The following is an 8,283-nucleotide window of genomic DNA, read 5'->3' as shown; positions in this document are numbered from 1 at the left end:
AATCAACTTTGTTACAGAAAACAAGCTCTTTGAGAAACATTAATTACAGCAATCATTAAAAATCTTAGATCATGGGTTCATGATTGATTAAATACTACTTCCAACACCTAATCCTGCATTTGAAATTAATTTAAAATATAAATATTTATTAAATTCCTTCCATTTCTTCAGAATATACTCAGAGATATCACTATTGACATGCACCGTGTATCCTCATTCATAATGCTATGTGAAAAATTTTAATGTATATGTATTGCTCTGGGAGTTTAAGACATTTACTAGAGAAACTGTGCTAGGGAAATCCTCAACAAAATCCTAATAAAACTAATTCAACAGAATATTTAAAAGATTATACACTGTGGCCAAGTGGGATTTATTCCTAGAATACAAAGATGGTTCAACTGTAAAAATCATTCAATGTGATAAACCACTTCATGGAAAACCCCCACTATGATCATCTCAATTATGCAGAAAAGGCATCTGACAAAATCCAATATCCTTTCATGACAAAAATACTCAATAGACAGAAATAGAAGGGAACTTCCTCAACTTGATAAAGGCCATATATAAAAACTCATAAAAATCATAGTCAACGATTCAAAGGCTTTAACTCTTCCCCTTAAGATCAGGAAAAATTCCCCTTAAGATCAAGAAGACGACAAGGATGCCAGCTTTTACAATCTCTATTCAACATAATGCAGGTACTAAAAATTCCAGCCATAGTACTTAGGCAAAATAAAGAAATAAAAAGTATCTTAATTAAAAAAGAAGTGAAATTATCTTTTTGCAGATGACATGATCTTATCTGTAAAAATCCCTAAAGAGTCCACAAAATATTGTTAAAGCTAATAAATGCAGCAGTTACAGGATACAAAATAAACACACAAAAAACACTGGCATTTCTATAAGCTTGCAATGAACAATCAAAAAATGAAATTAAGAAAATAACACATTTGCAACAGCATCAAAAGGAATAAAATGCTTAGGAAAAAAACGAACCAAGAATTTGAAAGACATACACGGAGGCTGACTGTGGTGGCTCACACCTATAATTCCAGCACTGGGAGGCCAAGACAAGAGGATTGCTTGAACCCAGGTAGTTGAGGCTGCAGTGAGCCATGATCACATCACTGCACTCCAGCCTGGGTGACAGCGAGATCCTGTCTCAAAAAAATAAAAAAGAAAAAGAAAGAAAGACTTATACATGCAAAACTACAATACACTGCTGAAAGAAGTTAGAGAAGTCCTAAATAAATGGAAAGACACCCACGTTCAAGGATCATAAGATTTAATATTTTTAGGACAGCAATATTACTCAAAGGCATGTACAGAATCAATGTAATCCCTACTAAAACTCCAATGGTGCTTTTTTATATTGGTAGAAAACTGCATTTAAAATTCACATGGAATCTCAAGGGATGCCAAATAGCTAAAACTACCTTAAAAAAGAAAAAGCTGGAGGACTCACACTAATTTCAAAACTTACTACAAAGCTACAGTAATCAAAGCAGTGTGGTACTACCATAAGAACAGAAATAGAGACTAACAGAACAGAATACAGAGGTAGAAATAAACACAAATATTTTATGATTCCATTTATATGAGGTACTTAGAATAGTCAGTGTAAAGACAGAAGGTAGAATAGTGGTTAAAGGGGCTAGAGGGAAGAGAATAATGAGAATTTATTGTTTATCAAGTACAGAGTTTCAGTTTGGGATGATGAAAAGGTACTAAAGATGGATAGCGGTTATGGCTGCACAACAATGTGAATGTACTTAATGCCACTAAACTGTACTCTTAAAAATACAGTTAAAATCGTAAATTTGACTGAGCCAAGTGGCTCACATCTGTAATCCTAGCACTTGGGAGGCCAAGGCAGGCAGATCACTTGAGTCCAGGAGTTTGAGGCCAACTTGGTCAACAAAGTAAAACCCTGTCTCTACAAAAAATAAAAAAATTAACCAGGCACAATGGCACACGTTTGTGGTCCCAGCTACTCAAGAGTATGAAGCAGGCCAACTGCTCAAGCCCAAGAGATTGAGGCTGCAGTGAGCAATGATTGTGTCACTGCGCTCCAACATGGGTAACAGAGTGAGACACTGTCTCTTTTTTAAAAAAAAAAAAAAGGCTAATCTTACATTAGGTATATTTTACCACAATTTAAAAAAATAATAAAGTTAAACAGAACACCATATGATCTAGTAATTTCACTCCTAGATATATATTCAAAAGAAATGAAAGCAGGAACTCAAACAGATAATTGTTAACAACAGAACTATTAACAATACCCAAAAGGTGAAAACAACCCAAGTGTATATCAAGAGATAAAAATGGATAAATAGGCTGGGCACAGTGGCTCAATGCCCGTAATCTCAGCACTTTGGGAGGTCAAGGAGGGTGGATCACAGGTCAAGAGATCAACACCATCCTGGCCAACATGGTGAAACCCCAACTCTACTAAAAACACAAAAATTAGCTGGGTGTGGTGGCACGCGCCTGTAGTCCCAGCTACTCAGGAGGCTGAGGCCGGAGACTCGCTTGAACCTGGGAGGCGGAGGGTGCAGTGAGCCGAGATCGCGCCACTGCACTCCAGTTCCAGCCTGGCGACAGAGCAAGACTCTGTCAAAAAAAAAAAAAAAAAAAGGATAAACGAAAGGTGGTATATAGTCATGTGTCACATAAAGATGTATGGGTAAATGATGGACCGCGTATACTACAGTAGTCTTATAAGATTAGAATGAAGCTGCCCTACATAGGTGTACTATTTTTATATCTTTTATACTGTATTTTTAAAATACTTTTCCTATGTTTACTTATGTTTATTTTCTTTTTTCTTTTTTTTTTTAATGGGTACGGACTTTCTGTTTGGGGTGATGAAAGGTTTTGGAAACAGTGATATGGTTATACAACATCATGGATGTAATTAAAGACACTGAACTGTACCCTTAAATATGGGTAAAATGGAAATTTTGTTATATTTATTTAGCACAAAACGGGGGGCACTGAACAGACCCCTTACCAAAGACAACATATGGATGGTAAATAACTCCTGGAAAAGATGCTAACATCATCACTCAACAGAGAAACGCTAACTAAAACAAGGAGATACCGCTAAGAATGGCTACATACCCCGAGAATGGCTAAAATTCACAAAACCAAACATACCAACTGCTAGCATTAATGTGGAGGAATTGGAACTCTCATTCACTGCTGGTGAGAATGTAAAATTATAAAACTATTTCCTTTTTTTTCTTTGAGACAGAGTTTTGCTCTTGTTGCCCAGGCTGGAGTACAATGGCACGATCTCGGCTCACTGCAACCTCCACCTTCCAGATTCAAGAGATTCTCCTGCCTCAGCCTCCCGAGTAGCTGGGATTACAGGCACGCACCACCATGCCTGGCTAATTTTCTATTTTTATTAGAGACGGGGTTTTCCATGTTGGTCAAGCTGGTCTCGAACTCTCGAATTCAGGTGATCCGCCCGCTTTGGTCTCCCAATCCTTTTTTTAATTTAACCTTCATCCCTCTTCTCCTCTCCCTCTTTTGAAGTCCCTGGTGTCTAGCATTTCCCCCTTTATGTCCACGTATGCTCATTGTTTAGCTCTCAGATACAAGTATTTTAGAAGACAGCTGGGCAATTTTCAAAATGTTAAACACACATCTACCATATAATCTCTATCCATTCCATTCCTAATTATTTACCCAAGAGAAAAGAAAGCTTCTTGTACACAAAAGTCGCAGCAATTTTCATTGTCATAGCAAAAACTGTAAACATGCCATATGTTCATCAATAGGTGAATGCATAAACAAATTGTGGTAAATACATACAATGGAATACTACTTAGCAATAAAAAGGAATACTACTGATACACACAGTATTTTTGCTGAGTGAAAAAAGCCAGATCCCTAAGAGTACATATTGTATGATTTTCATTTGTGTAAAATTCCAGAACATGCAAACTTATCTTTTTCCTCTTTTTCCATCCCCCCATCTCTGAAGCAAACCTATCTATTGTGACAGAAAACAGATCAGTGGTTGCCTGGGGACAAGGTAAGTAGAGGGAGGAATTACCAAGAGGCACAAGGAAAGTTTTGGGGATGACAGATACATTCACTAACTTGGCTGCAGTGATAGTCTCACAAGAGGATATATATGTCAAAACTGTACACTTGGCCAGGCGCAGTGACTCACATCTATAATCCTAGCACTTTGGGAGGCTGAGGTGGGTAGATTACCTGAGGTCAGGAGTTTGAGACCAACCTGACCAACATGGTAAAACCCTGTTTCTGCTAAAAATACAAAATTAGCCAGGCATGGTGATGCATGCCTATAATCCCAGCTGCTTGGAAGGCTGAGGCAGGAGAATCACTTGAACCCAGGAGATGGAGGTTGCAGTGAGGGGAGATCGCATCATTGCAGTCCAGGCTGGGCAACAAGAGCGAAACAACATCTCAAAAAAAAATAAAAAAAAGAACAAAACAAATAAAAAACTGTACACTTTAAACATGTGTAGTTTATTGTATGTCAATTATACCTAGTAAAAAATGACTGGCTTGAAAACAAGTAGGCAAGCAATTAATATTTGCTGAATGAATGAACAAATGATCAGTGCATTCAGGAACCAAGACAGCCCTAGAAAGAAAGGTCAGAATCAGATCTGGACGGTCTGAACACAAGGCTAACATTCTTGGACTTTATTCTTTATGTAATAAATTTCTGAGGCTTCTGGGAAAAAAAAGACACCAGTGAAAAATATTAATATAGCAGCAGGACAGAAAATGGACTGGAGATAAGAAAAGACTCAAACCTGAGAGATCAGATAGAAAGTAATTAAATAATCTAAGCATGAGGTAACCAATGTTCATACTTCTCTATTAGCACGCTAATGATAAAAATAGAAAGGTAAGACAAATATAAGTGAAACCGGGAGATAATAACTAATTGCACTTAAAAATCATTGGTATAGGCCAGGCGCGGTGGCTCATGCCAGTAATTCCAGCACTTTGGGAGGCCAAGGAGGGCAGATCAGTTGAGGTCAGGAGTTCAAGACCAGCCTGGGCAACACAGTGAAACCCCATCTCTACAAAAAAAAAAAAAATTATATATACACACACACACACACACACACACACACACACACACACAAACAGCTGGGCATGGTGGAGTGCGCCTATACTCCCAGCAACTCGAGAGTCTGAGGCAGGAGAATCGCTTGAACCTGGGAGGCAGAGGTTGCAATAAAAATAGAAAATAAAAAAATCACTGGTATAAAGTTTCCAGTTTGACTGGCAGAACAGAACAAAAAGTATGAACTTAGAGTTGGTTTGAGAAAATAACACGAATAATTTGATCTTCAACAAAGTTTAAGATGCTAGAAGGACAACAAGACAAGACATCCACAAGTTACTGCTGAAGGAATAGATTTAGGAGCCATGCAGAGAGATGATAGCTAAAGCTGCTAAAGTAAATCAAATTTCCCAAAGTAGATGAACACTCCCAGAAACCTCAGAGTAGAGAACGAAGCAACAAGATCTTAAGAAATTAAGAAATAAATGCATTTAAGGGGCAGGAGGAAGAAGATGTAACAATGAAAAAATATAGAATCAATGAGGCATAAGGTAACAACCAAATACCATAAGCATATGGGACCTTCATCAAAAAAATCAGCCCAGATCCAGATTCTACCACTTAATTAACTATAGTAATGGAGGCCAATTACTTAATTTCTCTACCATCAGTTTCACTGTTTATTAAAACATAGGTAAGTGTTAATGTGTATTAGTTGCTATTTTAACAACTAAATACCTTACAAATAAGTAGATACAGTATTTTATAATTTCTTAATTACTTCTTAGCTTATCTCATTTAATGCCACAACCACCCTGTAAAGCAAATCCTATCTGAATTCTACAGCTGAGGAAAGAAGGCCAAGAAAGATTGAATCTCTTAGTTTTAGGAGTATGAGAACCAACATCATATTTAACTTGGTCTTCTGCACATGGTGCAGTGACAAAGAAAAGGCTATAGAGTTCTTGAACTTAATGGGTTCAAATCCAGTACCATCAATTGTGAGCTGTGTGACTAGAAAAAAATAATTTAAGTGTTACCAATACTACTCTTGACAAAGGCGTATTTATCTTCCTTAGGCAAGAATAAGGAAACAGAAATTTTCTTTTCTTTTTTTTTTTTTTGAGATGAAGTCTCGCTCTGTCGCCAGGTTGGAGTGCAGTGGCCCACTGCAACCTCTGCCTCCCAGGTTCAAGTGATTCCCCTGTCTCAGCCTCTTGAGTAGCTGGGACTACAGGCACATGCCACCATGCCCGGCTAATTTTTGTATTTTTAGTAGAGACAGGGTTTCACCATATTGATCAGGCTGGTCTCGAACTCCTGACCTCAGGTGATCCACCCACCTCACCCTCCCAAAATTCTGGGATTACAGGCGTGAGCTACCGTGCCCAGCCGAAACAGGAAGTTTGAGGTGAAGAGCATGTGACCTCTTTGATTTTCTCAGGAAAATAAATAATTGAAGAGGAATGTGAACAAGGCAGTTTTCAACTATGCTCTGTAGATGTGCTATTGGACACTGGCACACACAACCAAACTTCCTCATAATGTTTTCTTGGTTTTTTGAGACACAGTCTCGCTCTGTCGCCCAGGCTGGAGTGCACTGACGTGATCTCGGCTCACTGCAACCTCTGCCTCCTGGGTTCAAGCAATTCTCCTGCCTCAGCCTCCTCAGTAGCTGGGATTACAGGCACACACCACCACACTCAGCTAATTTTTGTATTTTTAGTAGAGACGGGGTTTCACCATGTTGGTCAGGCTGGTCTCAAACTCCTGACCCCATGATCCGCCCGCCTCGCCCTCCTAAAGTGCTGAGATTACAGGCCTGGGCCACCGCTCCCAGCCAACATTCAAATTTTGTTTTTTGTTTTGTTTTTTGAGATGGAGTCTCACTTTGTCACCAGGCTAGAGTGCAGTGGCGCTATCTCGGCTCACTGCAACCTCTGCCCTCCCAGGTTCAAGTGATTCTCCTGCCTCAGCCCCCTGTGTAGCTGGGACACAGGCGCATGCCACCACGCCCAGCTAATTTTTGTATTTTTAGTAGAGACAGGGTTTCACCATGTTGGCCAGGATGGTCTCGATCTCTTGACCTTGTCATCCACCCATCTCAGCCTCCCAAAGTGCCAACACTCAAGTTTTAAAGCCCCTAGATTATATTTATCTCTAGAGTGTCTTGCAACTATTTAAGATTAAACACTTTTTCTCCATCTTACTCACCAAACGCATATAAACTAGTCCTCTTCTGAGCCCCACAGCACTTCTTTAGTGTCTCTTTATGATACCACACATTCTTCAATATAAACATTCTAAACTCCATTCCCTCAATTAGATTTAGGATCCTTCAAGGCAGGCAATTTGTCATTTACCTTAGTATTCCTCAACCCCAAGCACAATGCAAGCAAGCACTTTAGGGCAAAAAAATGTAAAATAAAAAGATAAGGGAAATGGTTAATCCTTACAATATATACTATATATACTAGCTACATGTAAAAAGAAATACAACTTACCCTAATACAGCTGAAACAACACAGCTTGGAGCAATGAGGACACAGGCGTGCATCCCGCAATTTCTCCATACAAATGAAACATCGGAAAACCTCAGCAATGCTCTGAAAACAATAGAAGATGTAAGATCCACCAGTTTAGGCTACTGAATCAAGAGTAAAAGGCAAGCTCAAAACAACTCAACATTTACATTTATTTTGGGCTGATATCTCTATTTTAACTATATTCCATATCAGGATTTGGTTGGTCAAGGTCCAGAGTACCTTAAAATATCTGGAAAATGTACTTCCATTTTTCTAAGCTTCATGATGATTCTATTCTAAGGAAAATATAGGAAATGCAAACACAGACTTATGTAGAAAAATTTTCACTGAAGCAGTAATTATAAGGGCAAGAATCTAGGTACAGCCCGAATGTCCGAATATTAAGTAAATTACGGCAGTTACACAAAGATTAGTCACTAGAAATAGTTCTTCATCTAATGATAACAGAAAAATGCATATAATGTACAACAGCAAGGAAAAAAGGCCCAGGCACAATGGTTCATGACTGTAATCCCAGCACTTTGGAAGGCCGAGGCAGGTGGATCACTTGAGGTCGGGAGTTCGAGACCAGCCTGGCCAAAATGGTGAAATCCCGTCTCTACTGAAAATACAAAAATTAGCCAGGCGTGGTGGTGTGCGCCTGTAATCCCAGCTACTCAGGAGGCTGAG

The 8,283-nt window shown here is 38.9% G+C and overlaps 1 protein-coding gene across 1 annotated transcript in view; it reads right to left on the bottom strand.

Annotated features, from left to right (window-relative positions):
* The window catches only part of TRIM37 (tripartite motif containing 37), a 127,426-nt gene that overhangs the window by 116,071 nt on the left and 3,072 nt on the right, over window positions 1–8,283 (bottom strand). The gene's annotated exons all lie outside the window — the stretch shown is intronic.

The sequence above is a fragment of the Mandrillus leucophaeus genome, unplaced genomic scaffold, assembly GCF_000951045.1.
Source record: "Mandrillus leucophaeus isolate KB7577 unplaced genomic scaffold, Mleu.le_1.0 Scaffold20, whole genome shotgun sequence".
NCBI lineage: Eukaryota > Metazoa > Chordata > Mammalia > Primates > Cercopithecidae > Mandrillus > Mandrillus leucophaeus.
This window is presented reverse-complemented; position numbering and strand designations above follow the sequence as displayed.